This window comes from Marmota monax, unplaced genomic scaffold, assembly GCF_021218885.2.
Source record: "Marmota monax isolate L192 unplaced genomic scaffold, Marmota_monax_Labrador192_F-V1.1 WCK01_AAM20220418_F8-fsc00039, whole genome shotgun sequence".
NCBI lineage: Eukaryota > Metazoa > Chordata > Mammalia > Rodentia > Sciuridae > Marmota > Marmota monax.
The window spans coordinates 14,876,326-14,901,766 of record NW_026693602.1 but is presented as its reverse complement, the minus strand read 5'-3'; positions in this window follow the sequence as shown (position 1 = coordinate 14,901,766).

The following is a 25,441-nucleotide window of genomic DNA, read 5'->3' as shown; positions in this document are numbered from 1 at the left end:
CAGTCTCTGAGGAGCCAACTGGAGCTGGAAGGTTGGCTTCCAAGCCGTCTCACATGGACTGTTTGGCAGCAGACTCCATTCCTTGCCACGTGGATCCCTGCACAGGGCTCCTTATACAGAGCTTCCCGCAGAGCAAGTCCACTGCTCAAGCACGAGATGGAGAGAGAACCCAGACGTGAGCCATGGTTGTTTAAAACCTGCTCTCAAACAGCAGGCTCTCCCTTTTGCCATTGTCTGTTTTTCAGAAGTGAATCAACACACATAGCCCACACTCGAGGGGAAGAGGACTCGGGGTCAGTAACACGAAGAGTTAGGGGTCACTGGACAGATCTGAGAGGTTGTGTACTAAACACCATTAAAAACTAAAAGAAAATCTCTCCCAAGGGTTAAATGTTTGTGATCCATTATCCAAAGATACAGTATCCAGAACACAAAAACTCGAGGAGAGCAAATATAAAACGGCAAAGAACCCAAATGTAGATTAACAGAGCGGCCCAAATATATGGCTGGCAAATGCTTATCAGGAAAGTCGCTTTACCTCAATAATCAGAAGCAATGTGAACGCAAACATTATCTAGCATCCATCATATTAGCAACAAGTGGCCTATTAGTACCAGGAAGGAAGGATGTGAAGACACAGAGGCACGGGAATGTGCAATCACTTTGGAGAACAGTCTGGCAATCTCTAGTCAAGTTGGCAGCAGAGGTACCCTGCATCCCTGCAATTCTCATCACGGCTAGACCCTACACAGGTGCCCCGGCAAGTCCTCTCCACACAAAGAATGTTCCCGAAGCCATGTTTGTTTCTGGAAACACCATTAATATTCTTCAACATAATAGATAAAAACTATTCACACAAATGCATAGCATATATCCAATAAAATAAGTGAACTAATTCTCACATGAACATAGATCTAAAAACAATACTGAATGAAAAAAAAAAAAAAGCACTGGAATAATACAGAGAATACACATACTCACCCAAGTATTTCTAATATGCACAGAGCACAATACTACTGTTTATACATGGGTGAAATAGTAAACAAAACTTTAAATCCCAATGATACTTCCTAAATTCCTGACAGCAGGTGACAATAAAATTGGAAAAAAATGGAAACAACAAATGTTAATTCTAAATTGTTACATAATTCTTTGTAATTTTCTGCATTTATTGACTTTCATAAAGCATTCTACTTGTGCACCTAGACACCTAACATCACCAATAGGAGTAGTAGGAACCTTGCTCCAAAGGAACACATACTCTACCAATGAGCTCTTATTACCTTAGGCCTAACTTAACACCTAGTAGCTTAGGAACACTCAGATGCCTTCTGAATTTGAGCTAAGGAAACACACACACACACACACACGGGTTCTCAAAGCCTGGGCTTGAATCTGGCATCCAGCCACTCAGCCACATTCTGTTGGACAAGGGAGGTCAGACGGCCACACCCACCACCTGGAAGGGAAGGTGGCCTGCACCCTCACTGCACCACCCCTCCCAGTGCACTTGAGCTGGGTCTCCCACTCCTCATGGCCCCTTCTTGTTTTAAACTTCACATTAACTTATCATTTCTCCCTAAAGAATTAATTTCAGGACCTTTCAGCATTAAGGTTTAGATTTCTAAGAATATAAAGAGACTTCTACATACTAAAAGCAGCTCAAAAACAGTCGCTTACTTTCACTGTTAGATGTTTCCAGAGGAAAGTGCATAAAAGCAGCCTGCTTTCCTTGCTTCTTTAGCTGCAAATGAAGGAAAATTAAGTTTATTCATTTTAAATTCCATTGTGTTTCTAATTAAATGATCATGCCAACATAAACTAAACGTAACGAAGGGGAAATACACAGCACTAATTCTTGTTCTTGCTCCAAAATGTTTAAACCCGGAAACCCACCAAAAGACTATCAGAGTAGGAGGAGACTACAATACCTCAGGTGGCGTGGCTTGTGAGGTGGGCTCTTACGTATTTATTCCCACTTTATAGATACTAAGGCTCATGATTCAGGGGACAGGCTCTCTTCAGGATGAAGAGTAAGGTACCCGTATGCACATATACAAAAAAAAAAAAAAAGAAAGAAACAGTTGTAGTCAATTCATGAAGCAGATAAACTTTTTTGTAAGTTTTCTGATGGATCATTTTACGCCAGTGACCACTTCAAGAGGCCAGTGTACAGCATTTGGCTGACGGTGATTTCTGAGTACGTCGAGGGCAGGTCTAGATCAGGTGAACAGTGACTGGACTAAGAAACAAAGCACAGCGCCTTCCCCAGTGTGTGTGTGTGTGTGTGTGTGCGTGTGTCCATCCGACACAGCAACAGCGAGGCAGGCATAAAAGTCCTCCAACTCGTCAGTGGACTGCGTTGTGAAATACTCAGCCGGGATGTCAGTCTTGGGACTCCAGGTTCTGACTCCGCCTGCAGCACCATCAACTCACGGTTCTCAGGCTTTTGGACTCAGACCAGACTGTATGTTCACCTCCCGAACCTGGACGTCTCAGCATCCACAACAGTTTGACCTAAACACTTATATATACCTGTGTAAGTGCTTGTGCCCATCTGTGTGAGGGGGCGGGCAAGAAGTCTCCTGTTGGTTCTCTTCCCCTTACCTGTACTACCGCAAGCCCTAACAATTCTGTTTCAGATCATCCCTCACCAAGTGCCCTTCTCATCCCATGCATTCCTCCTCCTAAGGAAGGCCATACATCCTGTGTATTAGGCAATTCTTTCCTCTGATTCTTGCCAAAAACATGCTATGATTTTTTTTTGTCTTATGTTGTTTCTTCAGGTTATATTCAAGTTGGAAGATATCAGACAAGCACTATATTTATTTTGACACTCAAAAATAATTCTGCTTGCTACAGAGTGGAATTATAATTTAAACATGACACATCCTTGATCTAAGGCATACCCATTGGCACAGTAGTAAGAATTCCCAAAATAAACACACAATGCACACTCTGAACACATTTGTACCACACATTGAAAATGAAAGGAACAGATTTCCTTTTGGATCACGGATAAATGTATCCTTTCCCTGGAAAACAAGACTCAGTCAATCTGTCAAATTATTGAGTTTAACGTAGGAAGTATTTCTTTTATTCCTTCAATCTACTGGATTGAAGGTATCTGGATTTCTCCAACCCCCACACCCACCCCCCAAAAAAAAGCATTTAAATACCTTTTGCGTGCATGTTGTTGTTCATAGAACAAAGACCACAAGCACCTGCCTTTAAACTGCTCCCCAAATGTTCTCCGGAATCCAGAGATATCCAGACCATAATGCTCAGCCCCTGCCTTCCATCTCCTTTGCCCATTTTTAGGACTTAACCAAGACTGAATGCTAATTACACCTGCAAGACTTAGACAAAAGTTTAATTTCATGTTTAATCTACACTCTGAAAATGTTATGACACCCTGAAGTTACAATACCAGGCAGATTCTAGATAGCCCTACAACTTCACTGCAAGGGGATTTCTTCAGTCAGCCATGCTCGAGTCCTTGCTCTGCACCATATTAAAGATAACTCATCTGAGGCCTGGATTCCACTACCACTTCATCTATAGCCTTTTTAATCCTCAAACTTCAACAAAAGGTAGGTTCATTTTTTAAGAAACTTTTGCTCAATAAATGGTGAGCATAGACTCTTGAGTTCTCATGTTTTAGAAACTGACCTGAAGGCACACATACAATAATGAATTCTCTTCTCCCTTTAAAAGAACTCTCTTCAGCACACTATCCTGGAATACTTTTTTTATCATTCAAGAGAAAAGTGATTTCACGGATATGCCTGAATAAACAAGAAATTTTCAGTTGTATTTTTTTAAAAAAAATGTCTCTTTAGTCAATGAACTGGAAACAAACACTGCTTGAAGAAACGTAGCTTGCTCAGTTTTGAAAGTCTTGTTAACCACTCCACTGAGCTCTGGTCTAAAATCAAGATCTTAAGTCTCTTCCTGTCTTACACTGTAAAACAAAAACACTCATAAAAGCACTTTTTTCCTTATGAAAGTACGAGAGTCATATGGGGTCCATATTTGAATTCCAACGCATTCTTTCGACTTAACCTTTTATTGTCATTTTAACTTTTATGTTAATCTATAGATTTATACTTTTGCTTATTATTATTGGCCAGTGTTCATAATTTCAGGGGTGTCATGTGACTTCTGTTTAATAAAAATTAGAAACGTCCAGCACTCTCTGCCGCCACCAAAGCACTGCTCCATTGACAATGTGCTGCATGGACCTCTCTGTTTTTCTTGCCAAGTAACCAAATCAAGTCGGCAGCATCAGCTCATTAGCCATTCCACCCTCTCCTCTCCTCTCGTGCATACAACTGTAACTTAACAAGGTGAATGGAACACCCCCAGTGTCAATCAGGAATTCGGAAGAAAAGACAAAACTTCCGGCCCACCCCCCACCACTTATCCCTGAAGACAAATCCGAAGACTCCCAGTGGGGACATGAAGCCACAGACAGTACAGAACCTCACATGTATGTAAAATGTGTAGAAAAAAATCCTAGTAAGTTTAACTTACAAATTGGGCTCAGTAAGGGATTAAGAACAACTATTAATAAGACAGAGCATTGCAACCATATCCCGTAATAAAAACTATGTGAATGTGGGCCCTCTCCAAACCTCTATGGTACTGTGGGTCTTTTCATGTTCGACATACTATTTTTCTTTCCTTGTTGTTGTGGCTTAGATATCAGGTGTCCTCCAAAAGCTCATGTGGGAGACCATGTAAGAAGGCTTAGAGGTGACAAGATTGGGTTATGGGAGCCCTAAACCAGTCAGTTAATCTGTTAGGGTCAACTCAGTCAGTGGTAACTGGAGGCAGGTGAGGTGTGGCTGGAGGCGATGCCACTGGAGTACACATTTCGTATCTGGTAAGTGGAACGCGCCCTCACGGCTTCCTGTGCTCTGTCCTAGCCACTTTCCTCCACCACACTTTTCCACCATGATGTTCTGTCTCTCCTCAGGCACAAAGCAACGGAGTCAGCCATTTATGGACCGAGATCTCTGAAACCAAAGAAACGTGATCTCTCCTATGTTGTCTTCAGATCTTTCAGTCACAGTGGTGGAAAAGCTGACTGAAACACTTATGGACAACTTCCACCTTTTCACTTAGAAACAGAACCGAGTGTTCTTTTTTGGCATACCTAGATTTCCAGCCTCACTACCTTTGTGCTTTGGGACCATTCTTAGGTAAATCCAGGGTTACTTGAATACAAGCCCTGCAATCCTATGACACTCAACCCAGTACCCAGAGCACTTCTGGGTAACTCATGGGCAGGCAGTGTACTCAGCAGGGACACACAGGACAAAGGACGGGCGTCCCAAGCAGATTGGAGCAAGAGGATGAGAGAATTCAGAACAGTGTGCAACATAAGAGTCATGGATTATTTCTGAAACTTCCCTTTTGATAGTTTGGACTGCAGTCAGCTACAGGTAACTGAAAGTCCAGCTGTGGGTGGTGGCACTGCTGCACGAGCAGCTTCCCACAGTGTATTGCTCTCCCCAAAACATGCCGCCGACTCCGACATTCAATCAGACGATGTCCAGTGTAAGTCTTAACCCTGAAACTGGCGTCAATCTTCACTGCTGCTTTTAAGGAGATGGCCTTACTTAATTTCAGTTATATGACGACGACTACCAAATGCACAAAAGAGCCAGCTTGGAAGTATCTTGGATGAAAAAAATCAAAATACAAAATACTAATTTTACTTACACTTTTTCATAGTTTTTTATCACTATCTTACGGCCCACTCTATACCACCCCTGTGTTTTCTTGACTTTTAGTCATTATTTTTGATCACATCATGAGATACGAAATTCTATTTATAAAGGTTGCATAAATTTACTCTGGAGACTTGGTTTTCTTTCTCACTATTACAAAAAAATCCCAGTATACAATCAGTATGCCCTTTCCAGTGATCCGGCTGACCAGAGAAGCAGGAGAGATCTTTGGCTTACACGTCAACCAGACCAGCCCCAACACCGTGGTCCAACGGCAGCTGGGCCATTTCAGCAAACCCGGACCCCTGTGAGGCATGCATCTGGTCCCATACATACAGAAAAGACTTCCTTAGCAGTTTTCCAAAATAAGCCCCAAGAGAATTCAGAGTAGATTTCCCAAGAAGAGTTCAGACAGGAACAGACTAGAGGTCTAACTGCATCAGCACTGAAACACAAAATAGTTTGCAGAAGGGATCCAGGTCCTGGGCATGTGGCCACTGGAAAACCTTAAAACCTTCTTCTGCCATATATCAGCCCAGAGACTTCCAGATCTAGCCAATTGTTAGAATTACCCAGGGAAATATTTGAAAATGTGACTCCTTCAGAAGTCTCCATTCAGGAATTCTGGGTTGAATCTCTCAATACTGCCCCATGCACCAGTTTATCCTATTTAGTGTAACTATGTTCACAACCTGAATTAACTGAAAGAAAAATATCCAATCCCTTAGGATTGTCCTACAGTAGAATATTAACATACCTTTCCAAACCAACAACCAAAAACACTAGCAAAGAGAAACCCCAGGCCAAACTCCCTTCCGATAAGCATTATGCACAGAATAGATATAAAACCCAGTTGCTGAGGGCAGGACACTAACAGTCGCTCTTTAAACCCTATTGTGTTATCACCTGTTTTCTCATTTGTGCCAAAGTACTTCAGCTGAAAGCAAGACGGGAAATTCCTATTGTTAAATTCGTAGATGCTAAAGTGGTTACTAAACTTTGAAACATTATGTATGATATGGTTATAGTTTAATCCAACTTCATAAGCATTGGTGGGAACAAAGTTAATAAATCATCTTTTTGTGACATGAAATATATTCTTATTACAATTATGTTCAGAATAAAATGGAATAGAAACATTAAAACAGGCTCTTTGGCAAAAGATAAATTTTAAAAGATGGACTGTTAAGTTAGTTGTTCACCAAGTAACTATTCATTGCATAAACTTGACTTTGCCTACCCTTAGGCACTGGAGGTCCTCAGGGTTTGAATGTGATTAAATTTTTACAAACACAGACACTTAAGTTCAAGCAAACATTTGTCTCCTTTACAGATCTCATCTCATAGTCATCTTGGGAGGGCAGAGGTAACACGGACGAGTTTCATAACTCATGTGGAATGACCTTTGTAGCCAGCAGAAATTTTTGTAGTATTACTCTGCATTGAAACTTTCAAACTTTCACAGGTATAATAATTAGATAAAATGTATCTTCAAATATTCTAATCATACTCCTCATATTAAAGATGAGAAAGGAAAGTGTAAGAAAGACCAGTACTTTGCTTACTGTCATCCAGTTAGACTTGCAAAACCAAGACAGTTACCTAGCACTGGCCCCTGGATCACGGCTAAATCACGAGCTCACCTGTAACTCTTTAATATCTCATTTCTGTATTAGAAGTATTTGTCGGGGGAAAACAAGCCACAGAGCTCATGTGATTAACTCTTACTTTCAAATGAATCTCACATGATACAACTAAAGACCGCTAACAAATATACCCGCAAAGAAAAATGAGTGTAATTAAAATAATGATAGATGTTTGCATTCAATTACAAACATACAAATTCAATTTTTCAGAAGGAGTAAGGAGTAAGAGGACCTTTTTTTTTTTGTTAAGAGTCCAAAATAATTTTTTTCTTGAAATCATTTTGAAAAAGAGATAGCACAAGCTGGGTGTAGCTCAGAGGTATAGCTATACCCAGTGCTGCCCCCCACACACACACCCCAAAGGCCATAATTAAATCCGTAGATTTTGATGTAGAAATTAACTTCAAGCTCTTTACCCTTAAGAAAAAACCAAAGAAACTGACCAATATTTATCTATAAAGTGTTCATCACAGTGGATAACAGCCAATAACAATCTGAAGCAACCTGAATGACTATCAAAAAGGAAATGGCCCAATGAAGGAAAAGTTACATATAGAATACAATGCAACCACTTTTGCTTTTGAGTACTTTTTAGGGGCATGGAAAAAAGGGTCACAGTAATATATAAGTCATGTGTTTGACATGATGTATCTCTGTTGGTACCCACTTACGCGAACAGCCCATGATGTCATGCATGTATTGAGTTGGTACTGATCAGATCAGGGAGCCAGCCTCTCCATCTCCTTATCCTTCATTTGGAGCCCTAGAGCTCCTCTCTAGTTCTTCACGAAATATCCAACGGATCACTGTGAACCGGGGTCGCCCACCTGTGCTGCACACCACTAAGACATCCCCCAAGCTTCCCGTGTTTCCCTTCTCCCCTCCCTTCCCAGTCAGTACTGGTCTTTTCAACATTCAGACAGATCTTTTAGCTTTCCCGAGACAGAACATGCAATACTTGTCTTTCCACAGCTGACTTCTTTCATGTGGTGTCCTTCAGTCCATCCATTTTACTCTCTATGGGTGAATACATTCTGCTGTTGGTGTGTGTACATGGTTTCTTTGTATCTTCATCCACTGATGTGTACCTAGTGGATTCCAGGTCTTGGCTCTTGTGAATCGTGCTCTAATACACATCAGTGTACAGTATGCTTTGATAGAAACACACCCAGAGGCAGGATATCTAGATAATATCATAGGTGTAATTTTAGTTTAAGGAGCATTCTGTGCTCCATATGGCTGCCCTGATTCACATTCCCACCAATAATACATGGGTTCCCTTCTCTCTGCAACTTTACCAGAATTTTTTGGTCATTTTTATTATAGCCATTCTGAGTTGTTACCTCATGGTGACTTTAATATGCATTTCTCTGATGGCTAATTGAGAATTTCTGTACATATTTGTTGACCATTTTTATTTTGAGAGATGTGTTGAAGACAATTGCCCGCTTTTTAACTGGCTTGTTTCCCGTTTTTGAATTTTCAGAGTTCTTCACATATTCTGGATATTAATCCTTTATCAGATGAATAGTTTGCCAATATTTCTCCTCTTCTGTCGGCTGCCTCTTCACTCTGTTGTTTCCTTTGCCATGTAGAAGCTTCTAGTTTAATCAGTTACGCTATGCATTTTTTGTTGTGTTTTCTGTGCTTTTGGGGCCTCAAGCACAAAACCTCTGCCTGTATCAATGTCTTCAAGTGCTTCCTGTAGGTTTTCTTCTAGTGTTTTTAGTTTGAGGTCTTACATCCATTTAGAATCGTCTTTCATTAAAGGTGAGGGAAACTAAGTTTCAATGGTTTAATTTTGGGGAGGATTTATGCATCCAGAAACGTATTTATTTCTTCTAAGTTTTCCAGTTGGCTGGCCTACCTTTACGATTCTTTGTATTTCTGTAGTGTCACTTGTAATAACTTATTTTTCATCTCTGATTCTATTTGGGTCCTCAGTTTGACAATTTTTATCTTAGCTTCTCACAAAACCCATTGCTTCATGAATCGCCCCTGCAGAGGTCAGCACCACTGGCAACCCAGACTGGCGGAGGCTGTCCATAGCCCGGCTCTATGCCGCAGAACCAGGACCTCTGTCTGCCAGGGCTCCTGTCCCTCAGCCACCCACCTTGAAATGCATCTGTGCCCTTGTCCTCCTGGCCCTTCTCCGGGGCAGCCAGCACTGGTCCTTTCTCCTCAGCCACCTTAATTCCATCCGTCTACTGTGACTTTAAAAGCCAGGCAGTGAACCATTGTACAATGACATAACCATGTTCATAAAAATGATCAACAGATAAAAAACATACAAGCACTTGCCATCTCGGTACAACAGACTACAGATGATGTTTTCCTAATCCTTATAATTCTCTGCATTTTTCCAATTGTTTAAGATAAGCATAGGTTATTCTTAGAAATGAAACAACAAACCTTTGATTGCAAGGAATTCTGAAAGCACCAACTTTGAGCACAACTCTACCCTCCTCCTCATGACAATAGGATCAGCATGATTGATTCTCCAAGGACCCTCCTGTGACTTCCATCCTTATCCCAAACAGCACATCTTTTTCCCCCTCCCACCGCTTTCACTGTTAACAGTCCCAACCTTAAGATGTTTAGGAATGAGGAGACATTTAGAGATTTCTTAACTTGCCCAAATACATCCAAACATAAGCACATAAGTTCCAGCTTAGAGTTAAATTCGAGGTCACAGACCTCTGAGGACAAGAATCAGGAAGGCCCTCCTCAGCCATCTGCTACTGTAGTGCATGGCCAGGCTTCCAATGAAAGAATACCCACCATAGAAAGGAGGAAAGAACAAGGATATTTTCTGCTATTAACTGGAGCTCCTGAACACTCGTCAAGTTAATGCCTAGTCTTCAGGGAGTCATTCCTACTCCTCTATAAAGCAGAACAGAAGGCTGCTACTACCTCTGTGATTAATGTCCCAATGTAAACACACCATCTTGACAAAACACTGTCAAATCTAGGGTGAAAAAGCAATTTATTTGCAAACACTCTTCATTAAGACATACCAAAATAGCTCCTGGTAGAGGCCAAAAGTTTAAGAGATCAAATTTAATCCCATGTCCAAAAATAACGTTTTTATTTCTGAGCATAATGAGTACTCGGCATATACTATACAGCCCAAAGTTTGCTGAACTAATGGCTATCCTTGATTTTAAATATAAAAATAATAAGATGTTCTCATTTTTGCACCATTCTGCAGAAACATTGTCTACTGATTCCCAAATGCATAAGACACACAGAATCCTTCTGGCATTCAAAGTCCTCCCCAATTTCAGTCGCTGGGAGTGACGTGCATAGAAGTCTGTTAGCATCCTCATTTACAGTCTGCAGACACCAACTGACATTGAGATTTGGGTCCAAAGTCCAGGGCCAGTCTGTCTGAAATGATGTGACAGGACATCACAGTACCCGTGAAACTGATCCCCAATGGCCAAGTGCCCTGCCACATACCCACCTGCCACACACACACTCCAGCATCTTCACCAACACGAGCACCTAATGGGTTAAGCCCTGCACTGCCCCTGATGAAAACACCCACGTCCCCCCCACCCAGTCCCTGGACTGTTCCCACCGTAAACTGAAAATGGGTTTTAAAGGACCTCCCATGTCACTGTGGCTGTGGCTGTTACTCCAGAGGAAAACGCTGCCATACAGCTCACTCTCATGTGTGCAAAGTTTGGTGGGGGGCAGGGGGGTCCCTTTGTGAAGACTCGTATAAGGCACTATTAAATCTACCAGAAGGCACTCATCCTAAACCTGGGTAGGGAAGCAGAGTAGAAGGGCATGATTCACTGGTGTCGAAAACGATACTTAGTAAAATGACTTTAGTAATGTCAATTCAAGCATAAAAAGCTGTCCATCATACAGCACCCTGATTCTATTAGTCAATACAAATTTAGTTTCTACCTCTCATCTAATACCTTGTAGAGCAGCTGATGAGCAGTGCTTAACAATTTTAAAAGCAACTCGTATATTATCTTCCTGTTACTTTGGCTACACATTCTGAAAATCATTAGTTCTCACAAATTTTCAGGATACTGTGAATAGAGAACTTGGCAACAGGCTCAACTGAAGGCTATCCAGACCCCTGGAAAAGCTAGGAGCCCTTCCCTCTGCTTCTGTCCTATGAAGGCCACTACAGAGAACTATACAATTTCTCCCCTAAGCATTGGCAGACGTCCACCAGGGAACCCAGCCGGGCCTGGTGCCTTCTCTGTTGCATGATCTTGGGTTTTTTTTTTTTTTTTTTTTTTTTTTAAATCCTAGAGAATGTAGTGGCCATTTTTTATTTTGGCCATTTTTTTTAATCACAATTTCAGAGAACATTTGCTTCCAGCTAAGATGATATTAACAAGCCCATGATATATTCTCAACTGAAAAACCAAAACACTAGGCAAAATTTGTGAAATAATGGTTTTTGAGACACTGGAAAGGAAGTAACAATGAGCAATGACCCCTACCAGATAGAAAACAAACTGAGGCGCGACCTACGATTTCTAGAACATGCTGCCTTGAGGTTCCAGTCAGCACCAGGGGGAGGGAGACCCAGGCAGAGCCAAGACAATTCCCACAGTTAAGATGCTGCTGCTGTAGTCTGTGGAGGCCAGTTACTAGAGATCAGAGGACCAACCGAGAAGGGAAACTACACGTGGAGAGAATTCCAGCTCCCATACACAGTGGCCCTTGAATCATCATCTCAATAAGAATCAACACATTCAGGGAGGTAACTTCTTGAGGCCAAGGAAAAACTACACAAAAAGACTGAATAGCAAAGTACTGGCTGGTGTCCTCCTCAGAACTCCCATGTTAAAATTTCATCCTCAGTGTGATGGTATCTGGGGGTGAAGCCTGTGGGAGGTAATTGGGACACAAGGGTGGGGCTCTCATGAGTGGGCTTAGTGACTTTAAAGCGGTCCCAGAGCTGGCTAACTCTCCTTCTGCCGTGTGAGTGTGCATGCAGACATTGACAGTTGCAACCAGAAGGGAAACCAACCATGCTTTCACCCGAGCTCAGACTTCCAGCTTCCAGAAGTGTCAGAACCAGGAAAAGTAAATTTGTGTTATAAAGCCACCTAGTCTCTGGTACTTTGTTACAGTGACCCAATACAACTCAGATAAGCACTTGGCACTCAGAATGGCAAGTCAGAAATGGTGCCCGTTTCCACCACCAAGAAGGGAAACTTCATAAATCACAGGCATTCAGGAAGCACTCAAGAGTTTGGACTCAGTGGGACAAAACCATCCCCAGAGTAAGTGCTGCTCTGGGCCCACCTAACAAATCTTAAGAGCAAGATCTCAAAGTATCTAAGAGTTCTAAAGTTACTGAGTATAAAGGTTCAGTGTCTTACAGGAAAACAGGCTCATCACCTCTGGGGCGGGCGTGAGTGTCCCAGAACAAAGTTAAAGACTATTCTAAAAATAGAAAAATGTACAAAATCCAATAGGTAAAAATCCGCACCGCTTCCAGCAAATTCACAGGCAGGAAGCAGAGCAGCCTAGCCCACAATGAGGAGAGAAACACCAGTGAGTTGAAACCACTCAATACTGACAGGTATAAGAATTAGTGGACAACACCATCAAAACAGTTATAATTGCATTATACACGTTCAAAAAGCTAAGTGAAGACACGGAAGGTTTTTTTTTTTTTTTTTTTTTTTTTTTTTAAAGAGGCAAATTGCCAACCACCATGTCTGAGATGAATGATGCTGATGGGATTAATTAACACAAAGATTTGCACATAAAAACAACTAGTCAACTTCTAAACATAGCAATAATATAAACCCAAAAGAAACAAAAGTAAAATAGATAAATAAAACAACATCAATGAGCTGTGGGATAGCTTCAAGCAGCCTAGTGTAGGCTTAAGCAATATCTCCAAGAGAGAAAAAGTATTTTAAAAAAATGAATTATTTCTAAATTCAATGAGGAAAAAAAGAAAATCTTGTCCTGTGGAGCTGCAAGCATGATCCTATTCTAAGCGTTCACAGTCTAGTAAGAGAAGGAACTTTGAAACAAGTTAGCACAACAAAATTTGACACGTGCTGTAATTGAAGTGTGTACAGGGAGGTGACATTCACGAAGAAGGTGAGCACTAAGCAGCATTTGGAAAGATAAACTGACCATTTCCAAGGTAAGAGACCACGGAGATGGGGAAGGGTGGCCCAGGAGAGGCCACTTAGGTCCAGTGAGAGGCGAACACACAAACGCACCAGGGAGGGGGCGGGTCACAGCATCTCCCAGAACAGGCTCAGGGTCTCAGGATTAGGGAGGTGAAGGAGAGGGGACACCGACTGGAGCCAGCACACGGTCAGGATGAAGATGAGGGTCACTCTGCCTTCTTCTAAGGCGCTCAAACTGCAAGTTACAGGAAACAATTAGGAGACATGACTTAAAGGAGTGCATCACAGTTTGAAAATTGAGTATGAAGCCAGCCTGGAGGAAGGGGCGCCCTGCAGAAGCCCCCGCAATAGAACCGAGCGGCGAGTGGGGCGGCGGAAACGCTCCTGTGTTTGAGGACAAGTCCAGGCTGACGTGGAGGAGCCAAATCGACAGGCCTGGGGAAGCACTGAACGGGAGGCGGCCAGAGGAAGGAGGCAGCCCCAGAAGCCCTGTGCACCCCCCAGGAGGGCAGCGGGGGGCTGAGGGCCCTGCTTTTCTTCTAGAAGGAAAGGTCTTCCCATCCATCTCCCTACTCTGCTTTTTTCTTCTGCCGTTCACGTACTTGCTGAAATCTTGTGTTTTTCCAGCAAACCTCCGGTTCTTCCCATCATCATTACTTCTCCTTTGAACCCTCGCATGGAGGTGATGTGCTTCCAACAGTCAGCTCCAGCTGAAAGGCCTGTACCAGGTGTAGTCGGAAATAATTCAGGGCATATTTTGCCAGGATTTGGATTCCAGCAGCAGAATGATGGTTATTATGGGTCAGCTTAAGTGTTTAGAAGTGAAATATTTCAACATTGATTCTGCTCATTTACTTCCCTTGCTTCAAGCATCAACAGCAGCCTGCTGGTTTCCGGTGTGGTCTAGCGTCAGTGTCCACTCCAGAGCACTTCTCATTTCCTCTTAATGAAGCCTTTGCCGAGCCCAGGAATCGTGGTCAGTGACCACATGGAATGGAAAGGACAAGAGAACTGGCCAAGAGGACTAGAAACAGCTGGAAATCATTGTGGGAAGTTATAGAACTGCAAGCCAGCGGGAAGAAAGTAAGGACTCGACTAAAGCTCGATACCCCAGTCACCAGTACTGTGGGGATTCCGGTCGTCTTTTCCTGGATAAGGGTCTATGCACACTGTCTACCTGAAGACCCTTCTGAAGGAGGAGGTATCGTATCTCCACATGAACTAAGTCAAATAGCACAGCCATCATCAACAGACTACAATCCTACTGTGCAAAGGACACATAAAGCGTTCTTCCGACCATGGGATGGCTCTGCCTTGAAATGTTGTTGTTTAGATTTTGACTTCTGACATGCAGTTGGGGAACTCAAGTCCAGAGCAGTAGGAAACCTTAATTCATTCTGCCCAGATCTATGAACTCAGGGATCCTTGAAGTTCAGTTGCTCTCCAGCTCAATTCCCCACTATTTTATGAAATTGCCTCTCCGATTTCTTGGTATCTCCAACAACAACAACAGAACCATACTTGCCAAGACACAGTAACTTCCTGTCAGATACCACCAAAGGGAAATAATGGCACCATGAACATGTACATAGGAAAATTATGAGTTTTGTCTTCAGGGATAAAGTTCTTCTCCTGGTAGTTCAAAAACCACATCCTGTTCTCAACATTACCTTCTTTTCAACCTGAGTGTCCTGCTGGCACCAAAGCCTTCCGCTGATAGACAAGGAGATGATGTTTTTCCAAAGTTTCAGAACCCTACTTTGATGAAAAAAGAAAGGACACTTCAGTATCCTACCATAACTTCAACTGGCTTTAGTGACTTCCAAAAGCAAAAGGAAGGATTCCTGTGGGTAGGACAGGATTTTATGCACTGCTATTCTTTTAATCAGAACAAAACCTACATCAACTGAATTAACTGCCATTCTCCAGTCACTAAACAGACATGCTGTATGCTCATCTTTATAAAAAGAAAATACTTCTCACATCTGTAATAGTAGAAAACAGCATCTGCGTGGCCTCTATGTGAGGGGTGTCCAGTCCCACGACTGTTGACTAAAAATGGTCCGTCACTGAAGCCAACGTGATCCCAACAGATAGAAGAGTGATGAGAAGGTCACTGGGACCTCTCACTTGCCAAGATAACTCATTCATTATGTAATTTCCAGTCTTTTCTAAAAGAAAAAGTTCTCCTTACTTCTCCTGCACCTTGACATGAATGAAAGATTCTCATGACAATACTATGAGATAGATGGAATGTATTATCCCCACTTCAACATAGAAATCTACGCTCAGACAAGTTTGATAACTTCCAAGTCCCAAAGCCAGCCAACAGCAGAGCCAGGATTGAACCCGAATTGACTGGCCATACCATACCACATTGCCTCCTTTTCTGGGCCATACCACATGCATAAATTTCTTTTGTTTTCCATTTTTTCCCATTTTCCCTCGAAATCCTGTGTATTTTCTAATATATTCCTACCCAATTAATCATTATTTCATACACTTATTGGTTTCCATGTTCACAGTCCACATCATCCACTAGACTCTAACCTCTCAGATACAGAAACACAACCAGCTGACCCAGAAACTCAATAAACACATGCTGAAATTAAATAAGAAGTAGCCGTTTCCATCGGTGAAACTTGCCTATTTACACTTCCCTGACTGTGCCATGTTCCTGTGGCCTCAGAAGTTTGGCCACCGTTATTCCAAAGTCTTAGCACTCAGGTCTTCTTTTCCTACCCACACTGTGCCACCAACACACAGCACAAGGGCTCTCCTTCCCCAGGAACCAGGCCTGCTCCTGGTGAGAAGCCAAGTCTCCTCTGACTCTGGATTAACAGTTTACTTTCTGTTCCATTCATCTAAGGCTCTTTTGTGAACATACATATGTATTTTCTGGTGTATGATTTATCTTTTTTGAGTATGTGAAGGCTTTTGTTTTAACCTCCGAAAGATACATAAAGTACCATGTGTTCCAATTACTTTTCTCCCTCTCAAAAAAACTAGCACTTATTATACATGAAGTAGGTTCTTAAACATGTATTGAATAAATACTAAATGAATATTTAAACCCCAAGAAAAGGCTCTGGTACAAGATTAAAAATGCACTGTAAGTACTCTCTATGGGGAAGCAGACTGTGGGTGTGATGAACTCAGGATATTTTACCCCCCCCCCCAAGAGCCTGGTTATTTAGCTTCTGTGTTTAAAGTAAGCCCAGAAACATGTGAGAAGGAACTACACTGAATGGGAACAAGTGGGACCACTGATTCCTTTCCCAAGCAGGCATTCTTCCCTCCAGGGACACAGGAATGCCACCACTGAGGAGGTCACACTGCTTGGTTCCCCTCTGCTGACTCAAGATATGGAACAGAACCAAAAAGAAATCACCTACAGGACTTCAGACCATGTTACCTGTAATGCATGAAGGACACACAAATCAACCCTTCCTTCACTCTTCCACCTGCCGCAACATGTCTAACCTGTCTTAATTCAGACTTACAGCAAACGAAAACAATGCACTGGAGCAAAACAATTGAAGCGTAGCAGAAAAAAATCGTGTCATCTTAAAGTAGTGAATCTGGAAACACTGATTTTAGTTTTGCCTCTTCATACGACTGTGTAAGAATGAGATTTCTACAAAATGATGCACAGCCCCTGAGGTCGTGTTGAACTCCGAGGTCCCTGGCTCAGCAGGGTTGGGATGCACCCTTAGGTGAGTGAGGGGTGATGTGCTTAGGCAGCATAGGTCCCTGGGCACTGTAGGCCAAAATCTTCCACAGTCCCAGCAACTTAAAGGACCTGGTCCTCTAACACCCAAATCCATGCAGCTGACTTCCACTTAAAGGGAAAAAAAGCCCAAGACTCATAGACATAATATAAATAAAAAATAATACTAGTACATCTGTGGTTTTAACTGTGCACACGTTCTCAGTTAGGTTGCACCTACGTTCTATTACTGGGCATGTGGTTTCAATTATTACAACAATGCACAGTTGTTCAAGAGCATGCAGGCTGTTAGCTTCACTTCTCAGAGTGTTTAAATATGCCACGGCCTGTGACTCCCTTTCAGGGGTCAAGTGTCTGGCATGTGTGCTGCCTGTTATGTTATGGTCAGTATACTCTTCTAGATTTTCCAAGGTGCAGACCCAGGATCTTTGATGTTTAAAAGGCCTCTGTGTATGCCATAGGTACCTAATGTGTATATATATGGAAGAAGAAGAAAGGCATTAAGTGGGAAAAGGACAAATAGTACATTGTCATGAAACAACCGTCCCTTGCCGTTTCTGGACCGCCTGCAGCAGCCTGAAGGTTTTGCCATCTCTACGAAATGTAAAAGCCAAACTGACCACCTTATGGTCGCTCACCCAGAGATTTCTTTCCTCACACCAAGGGATTATGTTACACTTTGGAATTTCATAGCAAAATTTGATACCACTTGGTATTTATCGAAATGTTTATGTTCACAGCTTTCAGTACTTCAGCATCCATGATTTATGGTCCCCTCACCTCCTCACTTTCAGCTGTGGGTCCTTTAAGAGGATATAAAAAGTTAAAAGAAATTCATTTTCTAGTCCATAGAGCATCCCTTTCTTTTCAGCTATTAAGAATTTTTATGATGTAACAGAACATGTGACGTGATTAAATCACAAGGCCCCAGAAATCCTACGAGCAATGCTATTCTGGGAAATGAGAATTATTTATGGCCATTACTCACAGCTCAAGAAACATTTTCTAATTTCTCCTTGCAATAGCGTTCCCCTTCCACTCTCCATTGTTGGCCTTTATCTCCTTTATGTAGAATGGTAGATGCAGTCAAGTGAAGAGTGCCGCCTTCAGATCAGATCTGCCTTTGAACCCAGCTCACTCGACACAGTAGCTAACTCAACTCAGATGAGATCGTCCATGACCGGCTTCCTTGTGCTCAACAGACTTCACTAATTCTCCTCACAGGGAAGGTGTTCTGTCAGCTTTTTCACTGCTGGGACCAAAAGACCTGACAACAATCAGAACAGGGAAAGCATTGGGGGTTCACGGTTTCAGAGGTCTCAGTCCACCAATGGCCAACTCCATTCCTTGGGGTCTGAGGTGACGTGGCAGAGGAACGCAGCAGAGGACATGGCACCAGGAAGCAGAGAGGCGAAGGTACTCGTAGCTCAGTCATTTCACTTCAACACTTTCTGGTATTGTCTCATGAGTTTTTTGGAAACACCATATATCTAAGCCATAAATAAATCTAAAAGAAGGAGTTAGATATTAGCATGGACGTGCAAGTGTGTGTTAAATCACAGACAAAGGAGTCCAGAAGACCCAAGTCTGAGAATATTCACTTCTCGTCACCAGATGAAAGAACAAGAGAACAAAAATGCTGAAGGATGGGAACATTTTAGAACACTACTAATGACAAAAGTTAGTATTTAGGTGTTGCTGCTTTGTGCATAGTAAAGACTAAGCCTCTCAGTCCCCTCCTCCCCGAGGCATGTTGGTTCCGTCTTCACACATCAGAGAAGGCAGTTCCGATGACACCCCTAGTACCTGTGGCCAAGGACTTCCTTTGGAATTTAATCCCAAGTCAAAATGTGTCCAGTGACATTAAAACATTACAGTTCATTGACTTCCACTGCTTATCTCTCCATATGTTCTCAATCCCCAAATTACATCTCTTTCAGTGATTCACTCCCTCAACTTAAGAGGCATTTAAATCCATTTCATCTCAGCAAAACAAATTTAGAGGGATCTGAACCTACATCCTATTGACTCCCTCATTTTTATTCCACCAACCCCAAGAAATCAAAGTTTGAGATAGGTGTAATTGGAGGAACCTCAGAAGTAGCCTCTCACTTATATCTTCTAATTTAGTATATTCAAAGTGAATATACATCTCAGCCTTGGATCCAGAGCAGATAGACCTCAAACTCAAAGTCATAGAATTGTTTTTTATTCCTCTTATTCTCTCATTTAGTTAGCTGCATTCTCAAAAACACATACCTCTAAAAAGTTGACACTATTTCTTCTCCATTACCTGATAATAATAAGGACTCAAGTCCTTATCAACTCTTCTACACAAGTACTTTCTGTGAAGAATCCGATTAGCCACTGAAATGAGAAGATCTTAATTCACAAATCAGTTGATTCCATAAAATATAATTCTAAACTTAACTGCAAACTTGGCATGTCAGAATCAATGGGATAGAACTTATAGAGTTATCAGTGGAAAACTTACATGAACACATACCTAGCTCAATAAAAAGGGAAACAAATTAACTGGAAACCCAACTAAAAAAGTAAGCTAAACCATAACAAAGTGAACTTAAATAAACCAGGAGGAAGGAGATAGTAATTAAAGTAGACATAAGTTAAAAAAAATTATAACTATAATAAATTAAATGTGGCTCTTTGAAAAGACTCAATAGACAAAACACTACCTAATTAATAAAGAGAAAGGAATACACAAAATTACAAAAAACTGGGAGAAGGCCATAGCTACCGAAGAAAGGGAAAATTAAAACTAGGAGGTACTTTTGTAGAAGTATACACAAGTAAATTTGGAAATCTAAAAAAAAAAAAAAAAAAATGTTTTTAGAAAAATATGACTGAACAAAAATTACCTCTGTAGAAATAGAAAAGTTAAATATATTTAAAGCTAGGAGAGGAAAATTTTTATAAATACCTCAATGATTCCCCAACCAATGATTTCACAATGAAATTCTACTGAGTCTCTTAAAATTACATAATTCTGATGGTAATATATTCTCAATCATAAAGAAAACTTCCAAAGGTTTTTTGTGACCCAAAGCATAATATTCCTCTAAAAACTTGAAGATTACATCAAAAAGGAAACTAGACTAATATCACTGATTATAGATGTTAAAATCTTAAAATGCAACATTCACAAAAGTAAAATATTACTAAGTACAGATTATGCTAAGAATAAAAAGATAATTCAATATACAGAAAGAATATAATTCATGTTAATAGAAAAAAGCAAAAAAAAAAAGCCATGAGATCAGTCTCCACAGGTATAGAAAGCCATTGCAAAAATCCAGTTCCCATTCACTTTTTTAAAGACTCAATAAAATAGTAATTCCTTATATTGCCTAAACACAGAAGCCATCATTTCACTTAGTGTGAAACACTATATGCTTTTTTTCACTAAGTAAAAAGGCTTTTTTTTTTTTTTTTAACTCAACAGAGAAGTCATCATTTTATTTAGTGTAAAACACTATAGGCTTTTTTTAACACAAAGATACTATCTCTGTGGGCACTTAACACAATGCAGGGATATCATTCAGGATGGGAGAAAGCAATTAGGGAAGAATTCCAATTAAGTATAATCCAATGAAAAAAAATGTTACTATAGAAAATGTGAAAATTGAGTAAATTATGAACTACAAAGCCAAAAGCTTTAATACCTACAAACAAAAACTGAATAGAACACATAAGGACAACAAAAAATACTTGAAAGTCTACACTTTACATGAGGAAAACTATAAAATACCTTGAAAAGTACCCTTTAACCAACAGGGCCAGAATTTGATTTCAGATGATTTGACATCCTTAGGATTTCCTTCATGAAAGAATTTATAAATGGAATGGCTTTTTTAAAACTACTATTGAGCTCCTATAATTAAAGCAGTTTGTGTTTGGTCTAGATTTAGATGAACTATTGAGGAAAAAGAAAAATTCAGAAATAGATCACATTGTATATGGGCATTTACTTTACAATAGAGGCACCAGTTCCCATCACTGAGTGCATCAATCAGGGTCAAACTGGGTGACAATGTGGACATTTGGACAAAGAAATTTTAAGAATTATCATTGGGGGCTCTAAGTGTAGCTCAGTGGTGGAGGGTTTGCCCAGCATGCATGAAGCCCTGAGTTCAATCCCCAGCACTGCAGATACAAAGGAAGGAAGGGGGGAAAGTAGGAAAGAAAGATGCATACAGGAATTAACATCTGCAGCAACATGTTGAGGGGTTGAGGTGGGGTAAAAAGAACTCTATATGATATAGGAATAGCAGATATACCCTAACTGTTGAGGTAAGAGTGCCGAAGGAGGAGCAGGAAGTGGCAGGAAGACCAGTAGAGGAAGGCGGGGGGTGGGGGCAGGGGTGTACTGAGGAATGAATTAGAACCAGATATGATCTATGATTTTATAATCATGTCAAAATGGATTCAACTGTCCGTATAACTAAGAACCATCAATAAAAAACAAAAAAGTTCAATAAAAGTAACCTAAAGGGAGCTTTTAACTTAATACTAAACATGAAAACATACAAAAGTATAAAACTTACTGGCAAAGATAACTATACAAACATGCACTATTGTACAACTGTAGTAGTGTGTAAATCCATTTCAATTTGAGAATAAAAAAAAATGAAAGATAAAAATAATAATTATAAAAATGTTAATTGATACAATATAAAAGATGTAAATTATGATATAAGAAAGTGTGTGAGAAGTAAAAAATGTAAATTTTTCATATGGGATGGAAGTTGTTATCTGCTTCAATATTATGGTAAGATGTTTTATATAACTTTCATGGTAACCATGAAGAAAATACCTATAGAAGATGTGCAAAAATAAGGCTTATAACTACAAAAATATCACATTAAGACAGACAGCAAGGGGAGGGAAATGGGTGAAAGAGCTATAAGACACCTGGGACAGTTGCACACATCTGTGATCTGTGGCTCCGGAGGTTGAGGCAGGAAGATCGCAAGTCCAAAGGCAGCCTTGGCAACTTAGTGAGGCCCTAAGCAATTTAATGAGACCCTGTCTAGAAATAAAATATTTTAAAAAGGGTTGGGGATGTGGCTCAGTGGTTAAGCGCCAGGGGTTCAATCTCTGGTTCCCAGAGAAAACTATAGGACACAAAATTATGATGATGTTCTCACCTCTGAACAACTATTTTAAATATCAATGAATTACACTCTAAAATCAAAAGATAGTGACTGAATGGAGTGGGGGGAGCAAGATCCAACCATATACCATCAACAAGAGACTCGCTGTAAATTTAAGGATACAATTAGGCTGAAACTGGAGTGATGTCAGGAGACGAGGTAAGCAAATGATAGGGGGGAAAAGGAGAGCAAGAGTAACCATACTTTTGGCAGATAAGAGACAAAACTATCACAAGACACAAAGGACATTAGGTATTGATAAAATTCAATTCATTAAGAATATATTAATGTTAGAAATATTTGTGTATCAAACAAATATAGCATCTAAATATAAATACTGAATGAAGTACAGGGAGTAAGAAAGTGGAATGATGGTAGAAGCCTGCCCTATCCTGCTATCCAGAAAGAAAATCAATAAGCACACAGAGGATATGGGGGGGAAAACAGACAAATGAACCAGACATATACAGAATATCCCACCAAAAAGCAATTGAATATATATCCTTCTCAAGCACATATGAGATATTACCCAGGATAGATCACACGTAAGGTTAAAAAAAAAAGTCTAAGAAATTTGAAAAATATATCATATCTACAACCTTTTCTGGCCACAGTGAAATGAAACCAGAGTTTGATGATGTAAGGGAAGATGGAAAATTCACCGACATGTGGAAATTAAACAATATGTTCTTGAACAATTAACAGGCCAAAGGATATATGAAAGGGAAAATTAGAACGTATCTCATGACAAATGAAAATACAACATGCCAAAAGTTACAGGATGCAGCTAAGGCATTACTACAACTACCACCAAGTAATACATGCTTCCATTAAGAAAAAAATCTTTCTATAAGCTACTTTATACCTGGAGGAACTAGTAAAAGAAAGAAAAATTTTAGTCCAAAATTAGCAGAATGAAATAAAGATTAAAAAAGTTATTCATGCAGAGGACTACCCAGAAAAATAAACAGAACCAACATTGGTATTTAAGACAAATGAAATCAATACTCCCTTAGCTAGACTAAAAGAAAAAGAATCCTTCAGTATTTAAAGTCAGAAATGAAAGAGAAGATATTACTAATGCCACAGGAGAAAAAAAAAAGTAGAATCCTAAGAGACAATCATGACAATTATATGCCAACAAATTGGATGACCCAAAAGAAATGAATAAACTTATAGAAACAACCTACCAAGCCTAGTTAATGAAAGAATAGAAGACCTAAACCAAACAAAAGTGAGTAAGGATATTGAATTGAAAACCAAAAAGTTCCCAATGAAACAAAGGCCAGGACTTTATGGCATCATTAGTGAATTATTTCAAACATGTAAGAATTATTAATGATCCATCTCAGACTCCTCCAAAACCTGGAAAGGAAGGAACATTTCCCAACTCATTTTATAAGGTCAGCATAAAGCCAGTACAAGGAAACTACAGGTCAATATCTCTGATGAACAAAGATGCATAAACCCTCAACCAATTCTACGGCACAAAGTAATCATACACCATGACCAAGTGAAATTTATCTCCAGCATGGAAGTACCTACCATTCAATACATGTAAATCAAGAAAGCTGATATTCTATAGGAACAGAATGAAAGATAGAATATATAATAAAGAGATGCAGAAAATAAACACTTGACAAATTTCAAAATCATTTCATACTAAAAATTCTCAAACAAGGTATAGAATTTATTTCAAGGTAAAAGAGGCCACATATAACAAGCCCATAATTGGCATCATTTTCAATAGTGAAAAACTGAAAACCTTCCCACTAATAATAGAAATAAAATGCGATGCCAACTCAGGATTAAAAAAAAGGCATACAAATTGTAAAGGAAAGATTAAGTGTTTACAAATGACAACTTTATATGCAAAATCATCCTAAAATGCCAATTTTTTTTTAAAGAGAGAGAATTTTTTAATATTTATTTTTTTTTTTTAGTTTTCGGCGGACACAACATCTTTGTATGTGGTGCTGAGGATCAAACCCGGGCCGCACGCATGCCAGGCGAGCGCGCTACCACTTGAGCCACATCCCCAGCCCCCTAAAATGCCATTTTTTTAAAAAAAAAATCTATTAAAATAAATCAAGTCACCAAACCTGTAGGATACAAACTAAACATTCTGAAACACCCCATTCAGTTTCTGTGTACTAACAACTATCTAAATCAGAAATTAAAGAAACAATTTCATTTACAATAACACAAAAACAAAATGCATAGCAGTAAATATACCTAAGCTAATGAAATATTTGTATTCTAAAAAATGTAAGTACTGATGAAGCAAATGGAAGAGGGCACAAAAATAGGAATGGTGTCCCATGTTTATAATTAGAAAGCTTAATCCTGAGTAATATGGTCATTTGAAAATATTATCTACAAACATAACATGATCTCTATCAAAGTCCTAGTGGATTTTTTTTTGTTTTACAGAAATAGGAAACAATCAAATTCATTTGGAACCACAGAAGACCAAAAACAGCCAAAAGAAATCTTAAGAGGAAATAACAAAGCTAGAGGCATCACACACCTTATTTCAAAATATATTTCATAGTTACAATAATCAAAACAGTATGGCTATAGCATAAAGACAAGTAGACCAAAAAAATCAAAGAACCCCAAAATAAACCCAAGAATGTATAGTGAACTGTCTTTGACAGAAGTGCCAAGAATACACAATGACCAAAGGACAGTTTCTTCCAAAAATGGTGCAGGGAAAAACCATGTCCAGGTGCAAAGGAATGAAACTGAAATCTTACAACACACACAAAAATCAAGGCAAAAGGAACTGAAGATTTAAATGTAAACACTGAAACTCACAGGAGAAAACAGGAGGAAGCATCCTAACATGGGTCTTTGCAATGATTTAGTGAATGTGCCACTAAGAGCACAAGAAACAAAAGCAAAAATAGGTATATAGAACTAAATCAAACTAAAAATCTTTTGCAAAGAAAAAAAAAAACACAGTAAAAAGACAACCTTCCAAAAAGAAAATATTTGCATACAATCTACCCGACAAGGG